This window comes from Schistocerca cancellata, chromosome 6, assembly GCF_023864275.1.
Source record: "Schistocerca cancellata isolate TAMUIC-IGC-003103 chromosome 6, iqSchCanc2.1, whole genome shotgun sequence".
In the NCBI taxonomy this organism is placed as follows: Eukaryota; Metazoa; Arthropoda; class Insecta; order Orthoptera; family Acrididae; genus Schistocerca; species Schistocerca cancellata.
Window position 1 is genome coordinate 386,225,418 of NC_064631.1, and position 17,389 is coordinate 386,242,806.

The window sequence follows — 17,389 nt, forward strand, 5'->3', positions numbered from 1 at the left end:
CGCAACACCACGCCTATGTGCATTGACTGGAAAAAAGACGCCATGGGTATGGGATCAACAAGCCAATGAAGAATTTTTAAAAGTGAAAAACGCACTAACAACAGCACCGATTTTAGCACATCCTGATCTAAGACAAAAATTTTGTATGGCCACTGATAGCGCGAAAACAGGTTTAGGAGTTGTTTTATTTCAAGAATACGAACAGGCAGGGCTAAGATCAAATAGAACAATTGCATTTGCCAGTCGGGTACTCACAAAAAGCGAGAAAAACTATTCAGTCACGGAGCTGGAAGCATTGGCCATTGTATGGGGCTTCCAACGTTTTCGATACTTCCTATTCGGAAGAAAAACAAAAGTATACACTGACCACAAAGCATTAAAATTTCTGTTATCCGCCAAACTAACTCATGGGAGGTTAGCCAGATGAATGTTAATACTACAAGAATTTGACTTCACTATTACACACATACCAGGACCAGCGAATGCATTAGCAGATGCTTTATCACGATGTCCACATAGGTTTGGAAGCAGCAGAAGACCAGTTTACAATGTACTATATGAAACAAGTACCTTTCGAAAACTACATTACGACAGCATTGAAAAACATAGGCAAAGAACAGGACAAGGATCCCGAAATAATAGGAATCAAACACAAGTGGAGAAGTAAGGATTTTCCAGACATTCGACAGCACTATCTCGTAAAAAACAATGTTTTATTTTTTAGACGAAATGTTGCAACGAATGAATGGTTAATTTATATCCCAGATGAACTAATTAATAAGTACATATGGTATACACATTTAAGTAATGGCCACTTTGGACCAAAGAAATGCTTTTTAAAAATAAAACAAACAAGCCATTTTCCTAATATGGAAAGACGAATTAGAACACTATTAGTCAAATGCAAAAAATGAATGAGGGCTAAACACGTCACTTTCCAAACCAAATCACCTATGTTTCCAATAATCCCTAAAAGATTAAAACAAATAGCTGCAACAGATTTGATGGGGCCCCTCCCACGCACAAAAAATGGATACATTTTCATATTTGTCGTTTTGGAACTTACTTCTAAATATGTTACCTTGACACCATTAAAACAGGCAACAGGTCTTACTATAAGTAAAGCATTTAGACAAGATTGTCTCAGACAAGTAGGTCAAGTGGAACGAATAATTTCGGATAATGGCCCACAATACAAATCAGTGCAATGGCAGAACACTTTAAAACAACACAAAATAAAACCCATCTACTTATCTAAGTACAAACCTAGCGTAAATCCAGCAGACGATCTATGAAGGACATAGGCACTTTATGCCGATTATATGCAGGCAAAAGACACAACACTTGGGATATATACCTTAAAGATTTTCAAGAAGTAATAAAGGAAATGCCACATAGCACTACACTACTACCTCCAGTTACTGTACTTAAAAATATTGAACCCCCAAACATAACCAGAGAAAATGTTAGATTTCCTATTGTACCACGTAGACAGCACAAACAAGTAATAGCAACAGCACTCTCCAACATCAGAAAGGCAGCCATTAAAAGAAAAGAAAGAGGAGATAGAACAGCAATTAAAAGAACATTATCAGTAGGCCAGAAAGTATTTGTAAAAACACACCATCTCTCCAGCAAACAGAAACACAAAATACATAAGTTTTACGCTGCATACAAAGGACCTGTCATAATTAGCTGAATTGCTCATGATAATGCGTGGAACTAATGAACCCAAAAACAGGCAATACCTTAGGACTTCACCACGTGAGCCATATCAAAAAGTTTGAAGATTAATTTTATTACTGGTAAATAATCAGCACAATATTTCAAGATTATGTTGCAGATAAGATCGTCAGGAGAAAGAAGAAAGAAGAGAGAGGAAGGTGGGAAAAAGAAAGTAGTTTCAATAAAAACAAAAACAAAAATAACACCAATAGTACCATAGATTAAGGTGAAGGGATAAAGCGTAGATAGTCTAACAGCATGAAATACTAAAATGCTATACACCACAACACTACACAAAAAATAAAAATAAAGCGAATTTGAGGATTTTTGTAGAAGTTAAGATTCAAAATATCTTAGAATTGTAACATGGAAAGGGCGCCGAAATTTGTAAAGCTTTTTAAGAAGGCGTAAAATAATGTAGGTACTAGACATATGTTAGATGACTATAAGTAAAACTTTTTGTAAGAACCATTGTAAAAACTCCAGCAAAGACCAGATGCAATGACCCACAAGTTGCAACACGAGAAGTATCAAGAAAGAAAAGGATGTAATTAGCAAGACACGATTCCTACAAGGCAGAAGTGTCGAGAGAAGGGAAAGGACAGTGAGACCAACAGAAGGCCCTTGTAACTGAAGTGGGCAATAAATTTGACCGCTAGGCAGAACCCTGCTGGAACGAACACGGAGCCGCACAGTGACGGAGCCCTGCAGAGAAGGGACGCCAAACGCCGAACGCCGGAGAGGTCTCCAAGCGCCCCCACTCAGTGGAGCGAGCAAAAAACGGCCCGACGAGAAGACCGCTTGGGCAAGCCACCACTGTCAAAAATATGTCTAAAAGTCACACTACTGCTATTAAACAGCACGCTGATGCACGAAACTGAAGAAAACTCCCACAAAGTAGAAATGACATGTCCAAACCATTAATCAAACTGTTACTAAGAGGAGAACTTCAAAGCGACTAATTATCAATATCCTGGCCAGAGAAGAACCAAGAAGCAAAGAAAAAGCAGGAAGAACAGAAGTTGAAGATTTGCAAGACTGAGACCAAGAAAGAAGATGGGTGAAGAATAGACGACATACCTTCCCTAATCCCTATCCTATTGTAAACTAGTCGTCTGCGAAGTATTACAACGAAAAACGACCGCTTTCAGCGACATATAACGATGACTTTCACGCATACAAAGCCAGTAAACCACGAGATTCTGCACTCACAGCTCCATTCCATTATTGGACCTCCACAACAGCAACACACACTTGCAAAGCCAACAAGGGACGACGAATGAAGCTGTACATCAAATACTTGCTTACATCCATCTCGCTCAAGTCCATCACCTTCGTGCAAGAACATTCGCCAAATTCATGCTTAAACATTCATAGGATTGTGTGAATGTGTAAAATCAAATTATGTGATGTAGGAATTGTGCAAAAGAAACATGTGAAAAACTAAATAAGTTAAGCACACCAGACAGCTAATAAACTACAAAATAACAGTCATTGACTATGGACTTAAGTAAAAAATAGACTATCGATAAAAATAAGTCATTAGTTCTGAAATGGACAGTATATAAAGAACAAAAGTAAGGCATAATAAACACTAAAACTATATGCCACTTCTTTTCTCCTCATAAAAATAAAAGAATAACTATATTTTACTTATTTTCCTCTTATAAAAACAAAGAGTAAAAAATTTTCTTGTTGGATGTTTTCCCTTTTTTTAACATTTGTACCATTTGTTAGGAGCGAGTCATTAGTTCTGAAATGGACAGTATATAAAGAACAAAAGTAAGGCATAATAAACACTAAAACTATATGCCACTTATTTTCTCCTCATAAAAATAAAAGAATAACTATATTTTACTTATTTTCCTCTTATAAAAACAAAGAATAAAAAATTTTCTTGTTGGATGTTTTCCCTTTTTTTTAACATTTGTACCATTTGTTAGGATAATATCTCAATACTTGTGTATGTATATTTCTTTGTCAAAGCAATTCTTGGAAATAATTCTTATTTGTTAGTGTAACAATATTGAAATGAGTGTCTAGAAACAAAAACATTCTACTTGTACATGATATTTAGAAAATGTGTTAGGAACAGATTTTACTTAATTACTACATTTATAAAAACAATATTTCTAAGAAAATCTATGTGAAATACTCCACACTTTCGATAACAAACTTCTTAAAAAACAAACTTCACACTTAAATAAAGAAAGAAAATAATAAAAAAATTAATAATAGCATAAAAATATTCTTCTCTTGTCATTTTTAAGAATAGTGTGGAAGAATATAAAACTATAAATTAGTAAAACAAACTAGCATAGAACAGAATATACAGAATAATGTGGCTGAACAGTAGGCAACATAATTTAGATAAAGCAATAATTTTGACTGACTTAGACAACGATTCAATCATTGCCTAACTTCAGTCGTCTCTGTTACGTCAAGACCACCCCCCAGCCAATGTTAAAAGTTAGAGCCTTCCAGAAGAACAGTATAGATCTTACGATAACACAAAAAGGGCTACACCACCCGCAAGTTTTAGCGTGAGACTTTTTCGCGTCTCTGTTACGTTAGGACCGCCCCCCAGCACATGTTAAAAGATAGAGCCCTCCAGAAGAACAGTATAGATCTTATGATAACGCTAAAAGGACCACACCAGCTGCAAGTTTTAGCGAGAGACTTTTTCGTGTCTCTGTTACATTGCAAACTTTAAAAACATTGCCCCACCACGAAAAGTATAACGTTTCTCATTGGATAGACAGAATTTTTGTAGGTGGAGCTTAAGGTTAACATTGAGACCCTGATTGGTCAGATGAAAACACAGCCAGATAGTTTATTTTTTTAAAACCAACTTCGGTAAATTGTAGTAAGGAGAAGTTAGGAGAGGGTTGCTTCCGAGACAGCGAGGTGAGCAGAGCTGTGCTGGCCGCCGCCCCCTGACGAACACCGACAAGGTAATGAACGCACGTGATGCCGCATTTTTGAGCGCATAAGGCTTCACTCAGAACTGCAGAAGTCTCATATACTACAGCCCCTTTACGGAATACTAGTGTCAATCGTCAATTAAAGCTCATGGCGTTCACATTTGCCACTTGAAGTAAAAATCGGAAATGCGATGATTTTTCTGTTATACAGTTATTGAGAAGCCACATCAGCCACTGTAATTTATGACAAGTTAGATAAGTAATTAAAGATAATTGAGGGTCACTGTAGACCATTTTGATAGTTTTCTCTTTTGTGAAACTTAATTTAAACCTAGATTATAGATTTGATATGGCATAGGTCATCCTTCGATCCATTGTAGAACTTGGAAACCCATTCAGGGAATATTCGTTCACATTTTTGTTGAACGCAGTTGGTTTTTACCATCCTGTATTAAAACATTTCCTTTTATCAATAGTGCAATTTATAAACGATGTTTTGTGAGTAGAATAAAATTTCCAATGGTAACCTTAACTGCTTTTTCGACGTTATTTTACCAGCTAACTAAAAATAGGAAAGCCTTGAACCCCTTCCACTAAATTTAGTTAGCATTAAGATTCTTTTACAGGGAGTGAGTGGAGCTGACGCTAAAATCATTAAGTATTTGGTCATATCATCGCTAGTCTCACTGAACACTTCTGAATTCTATATCTCATGTGTGGTCTGGCGTCTCCTTACCAGCAACAGGTCCCAGGTTCAAACTATTCAATTCCCTAAAAAACACCCTCAGAGCGTCGTTGCGTGAAAGTGGTAGGGAGACACGATATAGAACAAACGGACACCACGCAGAATATTTAGAAAGGGCACAGGTAATCTCTGTTTTCAAGAAGGGACGTCGAACAGATGTGCAGAACTATAGACCTATATCTCTAACGTCGGTCAGTTGTAGAATTTTGGAACACGTATTATGTTCGAGTATAATGAATTTTCTGGAGACTAGAAATCTATTCTGTAGGAATCGGCATGGGTTTCGAAAAAGATGATCGTGTGAAACCCAGCTCGCGCTATTCGTCCACAAGCCTCAGAGGGCCATAGACATGGGTTCCCAGGTAGATGCCGTGTTTCTTGACTTCCGCAAGGCGTTCAATACAGTTTCCCACAGACATTTAATGAACAAAATAAGAGCATATGGACTATCAGACCAATTGTGTGATTGGATTGAGGAGTTCCTAGATAACATAACGCAGCATGTCATTCTCAATGGAGAGACGTCTTCCGAAGTAAGAGTGATTTCAGGTGTGCCGCAGGAGAGTGTCGTGGGACCGTTGCTGTTCACAATATACATAAATGACCTTGTGGATGACATCGGAAGTTCACTGAGGCTTTTTGCGGATGATGCTGTGGTATATTGAGAGGTTATAACGATGGAAAATTGTACTGAAATGCAGGAGGATCTGCAACGAATTGGCGCATGGTGCAGGAAATGCCCATTGAATCTCAATGTAGACAAGTGTAATGTGCTGCGAATACATAGAAAGAAAGACCCTTTATCATTTAGCTACAATATAGCAGGTCAGCAACTGGAAGCAGTTAATTCCATAAATTATCAGAGAGTACGCATTAGGAGTGATTTAAAATGGAATGATCATATAAAGTTGATCGTCGGTAAAGCAGGTGCCAGACTGAGATTCATTGGAAGAATCCTAAGGAAATGCAATCCGAAAACAAAGGAAGTAGGTTACAGTACACTTGTTCGCCCACTGCTTGAATATTGCTCATCAGTGGGGGATCCGTACCAGATAGTGTTGATAGAAGAGATAGAGAAGATCCAACGGAGATGGTGGTGGTTAGTGTTTAACGTCCCGTCGACAACGAGGTCATTAGGGACGGAGCGCAAGCTCGGGTTAGGGAAGGATGGGGGAGGAAATCGGCCGTGCCCTTTTAAAGGAACCATCCCGGCATTTGCCTGAAACGATTGAGGGAAATCACGGAAAACCTAAATCAGGATGGCTGGAGACGGGATTGAACCGTCGTCCTCTCGAATGCGAGTCCAGTGTGCTAACCACTGCGCCAACGGAGAGCAGCGCGCTTCGTTATAGGATCATTTAGTAATCGCGAAAGCGTTACGGAGATGATAGGTAAACTCCAGTGGAAGACTCTGCAGGAGAGACGCTCAGTAGATCGGTGCGGGCTTTTGTTGAAGTTTCGAGAACATACCTTCACGGAGGAGTCAAGCAGTATATTGCTCCCTCCTACGTATATCTCGCAAAGAGACCATGAGTATAAAATCAGAGAGATTAGAGCCCACACAGAGGCATACCGACAATCTTTGTTTTCACGAACAATACGAGACTGGAATAGAAGGGAGAACCGATAAAGGTACTAAAAAGTATCCTCCGCCACACACCGTCAGGTGTCTTGCGGAGTATGGATGTAGATGAATATGTAGATGTAGTGTTAAAGGTCTGAAGACGAAAAATTGGTGTTCGGCGAAATTCAGACACGCGAAGTGCTATTTACAGTCCTTTGCAATGGTTCCTAATCGTTATAAACGTCCAACCAGGTCATTATCTGTAGTTAACGGTGAGGCGTAATTGACTTGTGTATATACGGCAGCTGGAACCAGAGCTCTAGGCAACGTCAGGAGCTTGAGTTTCAAGGCAAACTGCATAATCGTGGCTGCATACAGACGATTCGAGCTGAGTTCCTGCGCATACATGGAGCGACGCGCTCCTTGCACTCGAGTCAAAATTCAACTCTATACACGATTCGTATCACTCACTGGTTTAGAGCTAACGAGAAACTTATAACGGATCAATCCAAAAAACAAGAGTAGCCACAGCCAATAATTACACATCGCATCAATCTTCCAGTTCAGTGGCAAGATCTAAGAAATAATTGACACCAAATAACAGGCTGGACTAAAAAGGAACTGCGTTGGAAACTTACGAACGATCTCAGCCAACATAATGTTAATTTGCAGTCATCGAAGAACGCTTGGCACACGCAGGCTCGAAGACAGAAACAGAGGGATTTCTGACAACGATACAAGATCAGGTCATTGTGACTAGGAACTACCGGAAGTATATCCCGAACGAGTACGGAATAAACGGTAGGAAATTGACGGAGATCCGAAATGTGAAATGATTTGGGTGAAGGTCACGGTTAAAGCAGGCTCAGACATGGTAATTGGATGTCTCTATAGGCCCCCTGGCTCAACAGCTGTTGTGGCTGAGCACCTGAAGGATAATTTGGAAAATATTTCGAGTAGATTTCCCCACCATGTTATAGTTCTGGATGGAGATTTTAATTTGCCGGATATAGACTGGGAGACTCAAACGTTCATAACGGGTGGCAGGGACAAAGAATCCAGTGAAATTTTTTTAAGTGCTTTATCTGAAAACTACCTTGAGCAGTTAAACAGAGAACCGACTCGTGGCGATAACATATTAGACCTTCTGGTGACAAACAGACCCGAACTATTTGAAAAAGTTAACGCAGAACAGCGATCATAAAGCGGTTACGGCATCGATGATTTCAGCCGTAAATAGGAATATTTAAAAGGATAGGAAGATTTTTCTGTTTAGAAAAAGTGACAAAAAGCAGATTTCAGAGTACCTGTTGGCTCAACACAAAAGTTTTGTCTCAAGTACAGATAGTGTTGAGGATCAGTGGACAAAGTTCAAAACCGTCGTACATTATGCGTTATATGAGTATGTGCCAAGCAAGATCGTAAGAGATGGAAAAGAGCCACCGTGGTACAACAACCGAGTTAGAAAACTGTTGCGGAAGCAAAGGGAACTTCACAGCAAACATAAACATAGCCAAAGCCTTGCAGACAAACAAAAATTACGCGAAGCGAAATGTAGTGTGATGAGGGCTATGCGAGAGGCCTTCAATGAATTCGAAAGTGAAGTTCTATGTACTGACTTGGTAGAAAATCCTAAGAAATTTTGGTCTTATGTCAAAGCGGTAGGTGGATCAAAACAAAATGTCCAGACACTCTGTGACCAAAATGGTACTGAAACAGAGGATGACAGACTAAAGGCCGAAATACTAAATGTCTTTTTCCAAAGTTGTTTCACAGAGGAAGATTTCACTGTAGTTCCTTCTCTAGATTGTCGCACAGATGACAAAATGGTAGATATCGAAATAGACGACAGAGGGATAGAGAAACAATTAAAATCGCTCAAAAGAGGAAAGGCCTATGGACCTGATGGGATACCAGTTCAATTTTACACAGAGTACGCGAAGGAACTTGCCCCCCTTCTTGCAGCGGTGTACCGTAGGTCTCTAGAAGAGCGTAGCGTTCCAAAGGATTGGAAAAGGGCAAAGGTCATCCCCGTTTTCAAGAGGGACGTCGAACAGATGTGCAGAACTATAGACCTATATTTCTAACGTCGATCAGTTGTAGAATTTTGGAACACGTATTGTGTTCGAGTATAAAGACTTTTCTGGAGACTAGAAATCTACTCTGTAGGAATCAGCATGGGTTTCGAAAAAGACGGTCATGTGAAACCCAGCTCGTGCTATTCGTCCACGAGACTCAGGGGGCCATAGACACGGGTTCACAGGTAGATGCCGTGTTTCTTGACTTCCGCAAGGCGTTCGATACAGTTCCCCACAGTTGTTTAATGAACAAAGTAAGAGCATATGGACTATAAGACCAATTGTGTGCTTGGATTGAGGAGTTCCTAGATAACAGGACGCAGCATGTTATTCTCAATGGAGAGAAGTCTTACGAAGTAAGAGTGATTTCAGGTGTGCCGCAGGGGAGTGTCATAGGACCGTTGCTATTCACAATATACATAAATGGCCTGGTGGATGCCATCGGAAGTTCACTGAAGCTTTTTGCAGATGATGCTGTGGTGCATCGAGAGGTTGTAACAATGGAAAATTGTACTGAAATGCAGAAGGATCTGCAGCGAATTGACGCATGGTGCAGGGAATGGCAATTGAATCTCAATGTAGACAAGTGTAATGTGCTGCGAATACACAGAAAAATAGATCCTTTATCATTTAGCTACAAAATAGCAGGTCAGCAACTGGAAGCATTTAATACCATAAATTATCTGGGAGTACGCATTAGGAGTGATTTAAAATGGAATACCAGATAGGGTTGATAGAAGACATAGAGAAGATCCAACGGAGAGCAGCGCGCTTCGTTACAGAATCATTTAGTAATCGCGAAAGCGTTACGGAGATGATAGATAAAATCCAGTGGAAGACTCTGCAGTAGAGACGCTCAGTAGCTCGGTACGGGCTTTTGTCAAAGTTTCGAGAACATACGTTCACCGAAGAGTCAAGCAGTATATTGCTCCCTCCTACGTATATCTCGCGAAGAGACCATGAGGATAAAATCAGAGATATTAGAGCCCACACAGAGGCATACCGACAATCCTTCTTTCCACGAACAATACGAGACTGGAATAGAAGCGAGAACCGATAGAGGTACTGAAGGTACCCTCCGCCACACACCGTCAGGTGGCTTGCGGAGTATGGACGTAGATGTAGATGTAGATGTAGCTTCAGGAAGCGTGGGATCAAAAGGAGACTATATCTCACATCACTTCTGGAGTTAAAAGCCTGCAACTACCGGAATATTTGAAAAGGCATTTTGAAGTTCTCAAAATATCCACCAGAGCTTGGGACTGCAGTATTAATTAATGACAGACTTACACCCATTCCATAGATGTGATCCTCTCGGTGTAGAAAAACAGAAATTGAAAGAATACTGGACCTCGAGACACTGGAAGGTTTCACATTGATTATGTATTTGTAGGACAGAAATTGCGGAATCAGATTTTAAACTGTAAGATATTCCAGGAGCAGATCTGGACCCTGAGCATAATTTGTTGGTTACGACCTGTAGACTAAAACTGGTAAAATTTCAAAAAAAAGTAGAAAACTGTGTAGATGGGATGTGGATAAGTTTAAAGAACCAGAGGTTACTGAGAGTAGTTTCAGAAGGTGCATCAGATAACAATGAACTAATACAGGGAAAAGAAATGTCATAGAAGACTGAATAGGTAGCTTTGAGAGATGAAAGAGTGAAGACAGCGCAGGAGCAATAGATAAAAAGACAAGACCTACTAGAAATAATTAGAAAAAGCGGGAAATATTGAATTTAACTGGTGAAAAGAGAAAGTGCACGTCTAAAAAATGAGACTGACTGAAAGTGCAAAGCAGCTACACAGAAATGGCTAGAGGGCACATGCAAGGATCTAGAAGTACAGTACACATCACTAGGCCGAAGATGGATACTGCCTGTAGGAAAATTAAAGAGACCTTTGGAGAAAAGAGAAGTTTCTGTATGAACATCAAGAGCTCAGGTGGAAAACAACTACTAAGCAAAGAAAAAAGGCTGAAAAGCGGAATTAGTATTTAGACGGGCTACACAAAGAAAACAAGGCAATATTGTAGAATGGGAAGAGGACGTAGATGAACATGAGGTGAGAGATACGATACTGCCAGAAGAATTTGACAGGACACTGAAGCTAACCTTGGGGAAGATCTGTTTGGATCCAGGAGAAAAGTAGGAACACGCGAGGCAGTACTGACCCTACAAACTTTCTTCAGTGAGCACTTAAGGAAACCAAAGGAAAATTTGGAGAAGGAATTAAAGTTCATGGAGAACATATAAAAACTATAAGATTTGCCTATGACACCTTAATTCCATCAGAAACAGCAAAGGACTTGGAAGAACATTTGAATGGAATGGACGGCGTCTTCACAGGATACAAGACGGACATTAACTAAAGCAAAACCAGTTATTATAGACCTTGGGATCCAAATACCAGTAATAAAGAGCCCCCCTATAGCCCGCTGGAACCTCAGGAAGGCTAACTGGGCTAAGTTTAAAGATACCATTGAAAATAATGTAAACAGAATTCCCCCAATTCCAGAAAATTACGACAGAATTACGAAGTTAATTATCAAAGCGGCACATAACTCAATACCAAGAGGAGCGCGGAAAGAATACATCCCATGCTGGACAAAGGAGTGCGAACAACTACTCGATGAATACAACAAAACAGAGAACCCAGAACTAGGAGAACAGCTCATAAGAGCTATGGACGAGGAACGCAAACAGAGATGGCAAAAGCGGATGGAACAAATGGACTTTACGCACTCCTCACAGAAGAGCTGGAGTCTACTGAGGAAACTTGGCGGAGCACAATTCAAGGGACGGAACATCAATAATAAAATGACCCCTAACAAGATATGCTCTTCTATACTACAAACATCCAGAATCCATGCCTCCGCCTCGAAGAAAAAAGAACTGCACCAACTGATGAACGAAGAGCTAGATGCAAGCGAGGAGGAAGCAGGTTTAGCGAACTGGGTAACACAGGAAGAGATAAATATAGCACTAAAGAAAATGTCACCTGGTAAAGCAGCTGGCTGTGACGGCCTTCTTCCAGAATTCTTGAAGAACCTCGGGCCAAAGGGAAGAGTATGGCTGTCTTCTCTTTTCTCTAATATCATAGATACCAGCCGGTTACCAAAGCAATGGAAAAACGCACAAGTCATAGCCATCCAGAAACCACGGAAAACAGGAGAGAATGCTAAAGATTATAGACCGATATCTTTATTGTGCACCACTTACAAGCTGTTTGAACGAGTCATCCTAGGCAGAATAGAAAGTAAAATAAAAGCTGCTCTTCCCCCAGAGCAAGGCGGTTTTCGAAAAGGAAGAGACTGCTGCGACCAAGTTCTCGCCCAAACCACTTTCATTGAAAGAGGTTACCAAAACAAAAAGAAAACGGGCATGGTATTATTAGATCTCACCTCAGCATACGACACCGTATGGACAAAAGGGATACTGTATAAATTGTCAAAAGTCGTGAAATGCAAGAAGATCATAGATCTAGTCAGAAATATGTTGATAAACAGGAGATTCAAGGTATCTCTGAATGGGAAAACAAGCAGCTACAGGACACTACAAAATGGTCTCCCCCAAGGGTCTGTGCTGGCTCCATGCCTTTTCAATTTATACATAGCGGACATCCCAAACCTGGAATCTCGTTCTTTTATGTATGCAGATGACATCGCTATCGCGGCTCACGCCAACACTTTCGAAGAACTGGAAGAAATTTTAAACAGGGATCTGGAACGACTACAACAATATTATGACAACTGGCACCTCAAAGTAAATCCGACTAAATCCGTGGCATCAATAATGCACTTGTGTAACAAAGATGCAAATCGTGAGCTAAAAGTGCAAATAAAAGGTAAATTGTTGAAAAACGATAGAACGCCAAAATATCTGGGTGTTAAGCTAGATCGCACTCTCACATATAAGAGCCACCTGTACGAAGTCGCCCAAAAAATGAAAACAAGAAACAACATCATAATGAAACTGGCAGGAACAACCTGGGGATGTTCCACTGAAACTCTACGTACATCAGCACTGGCACTTCTGTATAGTGTAGCGGAATATTGCGCACCCGTCTGGGCCCGCAGTAGGCATGTCAGATATATTGATGTGCAACTTAACGAGACAATGAGGCTCATAACAGGAACAGTAAGACCCACCCCGAAACCTTGGCTGCCCGTCCTTGCCAATATCGAACCACCCTCGATTAGACGTGAAAGAGCAATCCAGAGGTACAAAGAAAAGTTCAGGGACCTACCTCCTCCCCCTGGCAGATTGATGTCAAGAAATCCCTTCTGGAAAGGACTCAAACAACAGATTGATATCGATAACCTGTGGAAACAGCAATGGCAGGAAAGCAAAGTGAATAACAGTTTCCTTATTGAGGACCCATCTCAACGAGTTCCAGGCTTCCAACTCCAACGTAGAGTGTGGGTAACTCTAAATCGTCTGCGGACAGGTGTTGGTCGGTGCGGATATTTGTTGAAAAAGTGGGGTTTCTCCCAGGACCCCAATTGTGAGTGCGGAGAGAGTCAAACCATGCAGCATATAGTTGAGTGCGACGTACACGGACTTAAGGGAGGAAATCTGATGGACATACATGTGATAAGTGACCAAGCACTTTTGTGGCTGGAAACCCTGAAAATTTTTTTGTAAATCATTGTTAATGTTAATTTAAATTTTTATGTTGATGTTTGTAAGTGTATCACGCTTTGCCTGTAGCTGAACGAGAAATAAATAACTAAAGCAAAACAGGGGTAATAGAATGGAGTCGAATTAAATCAGGCGATGCTGAGGGAATCGAGACACTGAAATAAGCAGACGATTTTCGCCGTTTGGGCAATAAAATAATAAATGATGGCCGAAGAAGAGAGGTTATAAAAATAACGCTGGTGATGCAAGAAAAGAGTTTCTGAAGAAGAGAAATTTGTTATCATCGAAAATAGATTTAAGTGTTGGGAAGTCTTTTCCGAGGATGTTTGTGTGTAGCGTAGCCTTATATGGAAATGAAAAGCGGACGATAAAGAGTTTAGACAACAAGAGAATAGAAACTTCTGAAATGTGGTGCAACAGAAGAACGTTGAGGATTATATGGGTAGATCGTGTAACTAATGAGGAAGTACTGAATAGAACTGAGGATAAAAAAAAAGTGTCGCATAACAAGATTAAAAAAAGGGATCGGTTGATAGGACACAGTCACAAACATGAATATATCACCAATGTAGTATTGCTGTCATAGCAGTTGTAGGTAGTAGTTGCGCTGAACGCCCGGAGAACAAATTGTCTGATTCGTGGGGAACATAGATAACTTTGTGATAACACGTTATTTAAAACCGTTATCATTTTATCAACACATAGTGAAAATGAGTGATTCTGTAAAGGAGATTAATAATAATACGTATTCATCGTTTGAGCATTTTGCACAATGATGTGAACTGGTCACTTACAGGTATTTACATAGAATGTAGATAATGTGGCATGTAAATGAATTTATTCCATAATTTTCTACATGTACAATCAAAATATAACGCTCTACCATTTACAGAGTCATATATCAGCATACTGTACTGTGACAGCATTGCATTTACCTATTCTAGACTGTGTTGTTGGTCATAACAAGTCATTATCGATTGTATCGATACATCAGTTCTGTGAAACCAACTGCAGTTAAAGGTAATTTGTACTTCACAGCTTATTGCACCATAAGTTTGATGTATATACAATTATTTATAGAAGAATATGTGACAGGTCACAGCAACATTTGGAATTTTTCGTTGTCGTCACGGTAGTTTCATCGTCTTAACTTATTGACGCAGCAGCTGGACTGACATATGTTATTATAAGTATTGCTTAAATGTGATAAACAGGTTTAGCGGAGTGGTCGAACTTTCAGTAGTAATAGAGTTTGGGGAACTTTCAGGTCAGAGTGATCACTGATCTGATACAACTGGAAGTATATTTGCGGGATTGGTCAGTCGGCTACGAAGAGTGATGACCATTCGATTTGTTTAACTCTGCGGACGTCTGTTGATGAATTACTGTCTTGTTGGTTCCCATGATTAAGAATTGACTTGCTAAAGTCGGAGATCTGGCTAAATAATGGTGTAAAAAGAGGACTTTTATAATTCGTCGGATTATAGGAACATTTCATTGAGAGAACTCTACTGGGACAAAGCATTTCTTATTGGTACTTACCGTCACATACTAGTCGGTATTGTTGACTATTGTTCCTGTTTGTCAAACTCTGAGGTAGAGTGTTATGGTTCAAATGGCTCTGACCATTATGGGACTTAACATCTGAGGTCATCAGTCCCCTAGAACTTAGAACTACGTAAACTTAAGTAACCTAAGGACGTCACACACATCCATGTCCGAGGCAGGATTCGAACCTGCGACCGTAGCAGTCGCGCGGTTCCGGAGTGAAGCGCCTAGAACCGCTTGGCCACCGCGGTCGGCTACAGTATTATGTGTGTGTTTATAATACTTAGCACATTCTGAGAGAACTGAGTGTCAGCTGTGTTTATTTGGACAACTGGCACACACTAGGGTGATAGTGTGGTGTTATGGCTGTGTAGAGGATTGATTGGCGGGTTACATTGAGCGATAGTGACTCTGTTTGCAAAATACTTGATCAGACAGGCAATTGAGAATTTCAGAACGGGACTATACATTGGTCCCACTATCAAGATCTTTCAAATGGTTCAAATGGCTCTGAGCACTATGGGACTTAACATCTGAGGTCATCAGTCCCCTAGTACTTAGAACTACTTAAACCTAACTAACCTAAGGACATCACACACATCCATGCCCGAGGTAGGATTCTAACCTGCGACCGTAGCGGTTGCGCAGTTCCAGACTGAAGTGCCTAGTACCGCTCGGCCACACCGGCCTGCCAAGATCTTTCCCGTAATAGTAAATACTAACATTTCATGCAGGCACGTTACAGTATTGTCATTACTTTCAACTCTTAAGTGGCGAGTGATCAATAAGTTAGGGAATGGTAGTGAGACGCGATTTGCCAATACCTGTAGAGGCTTAATTTTCCTTGGACCGTTTGGTTTCAGGTTCCAAAGTGGTGGTGGCACTTGCGTTTTTTGTTTATATTTTTTGTATTTGAATCGTTGTACTTGGTGGTACAGAACTGCTGGCAGCCGTCCACAGCCGTCTACTTGCGACGTAAGACTAAAAAGCAAATAAACCTACGGTAAGCAAAAAAGGAAAAAGAAGTGACGGATATCATTTGAAGAACAATAGAATTATTTCCAAAGAAATTTGAGTCCCTAAAGAAAAGAAAAAATAAATATAATGTAGAGCAACAATACCTTAAGAAGTTCGAAAAAGGGAAAATGTGTGTGTGAAGATATTAGTTTGCTGTTAGTTACTTAAACGAAAAGAAGAACAAATTTCATAGAAGCAGTTTATTATTAATACGTCTAGCTTGACGATATTATTTGGGTAGAATGAATGAAAAAAGAAATACACACTCAAATACAAGAAAAAACACGTAACATGAAGGAATAACCCGAATGGGACGGAAATCTGTAGACGTGATGTACAAGTACAGACAAACAACTGATTAAAATTTTAGAAATAATGAATGATTTATTCAAGAGAAGGAGCTTCACAAATTAAGCAAGTCAATAACGCGGTGATCCGCCTCCAGTCTTTATGCAAGCAGTTACGCAGCTTGACATTGATTGATAGAGTTGTTCGATGTCCTCCTAACGGATATCGTGCCAAATTCTGTCTAACTGGCACATTAGATAGTCAGAATCCCGAGTTGGTTGGAGGGCCCTGCCCCTAACGCTCCAACTGTTCTCAGCTGGGGAGAGATGCAGCGACCTTGCTGGCAAGCACGAAGACAAGCAGTAGAGACTCTCACCATAGCGGGCGGGCATTATTTTATTGAAATGTAAGCCCAGGCTGGCTTGCCATGAAGGGCAACAAAACTGAGCGCAGAATATCGTCGACATTGCACTGTGCTGTAGGGGTGCCACGGACGACAACCAAATGGGTCCTGCTATGAAAATAAATTGCAGCCCGGCCCATCACTCCTGCTTGTCGGACCGGATGGCGGGTGATATCCCGCCACCGTCCTGGGAGTCTCCACACGGGCATGGAATCTCATTGGAGTAGAATTGGCTTCAGTGATGAGTTCAACTTCGAACTCAGCGCCGATGACCAGCAAAGACGTATCGATCGACATTAATTCATACACTAAGGATAATTAATTAACCTGGTTTTATATATACACGATGGTCCATTGATCGTGACCGGGCCAAATATCTCACGAAATAAGCGTCAAATGAAAAAACTACAAAGAACGAAACTTGTCTAGCTTGAAGGGGGAAACCAGATGGCGCT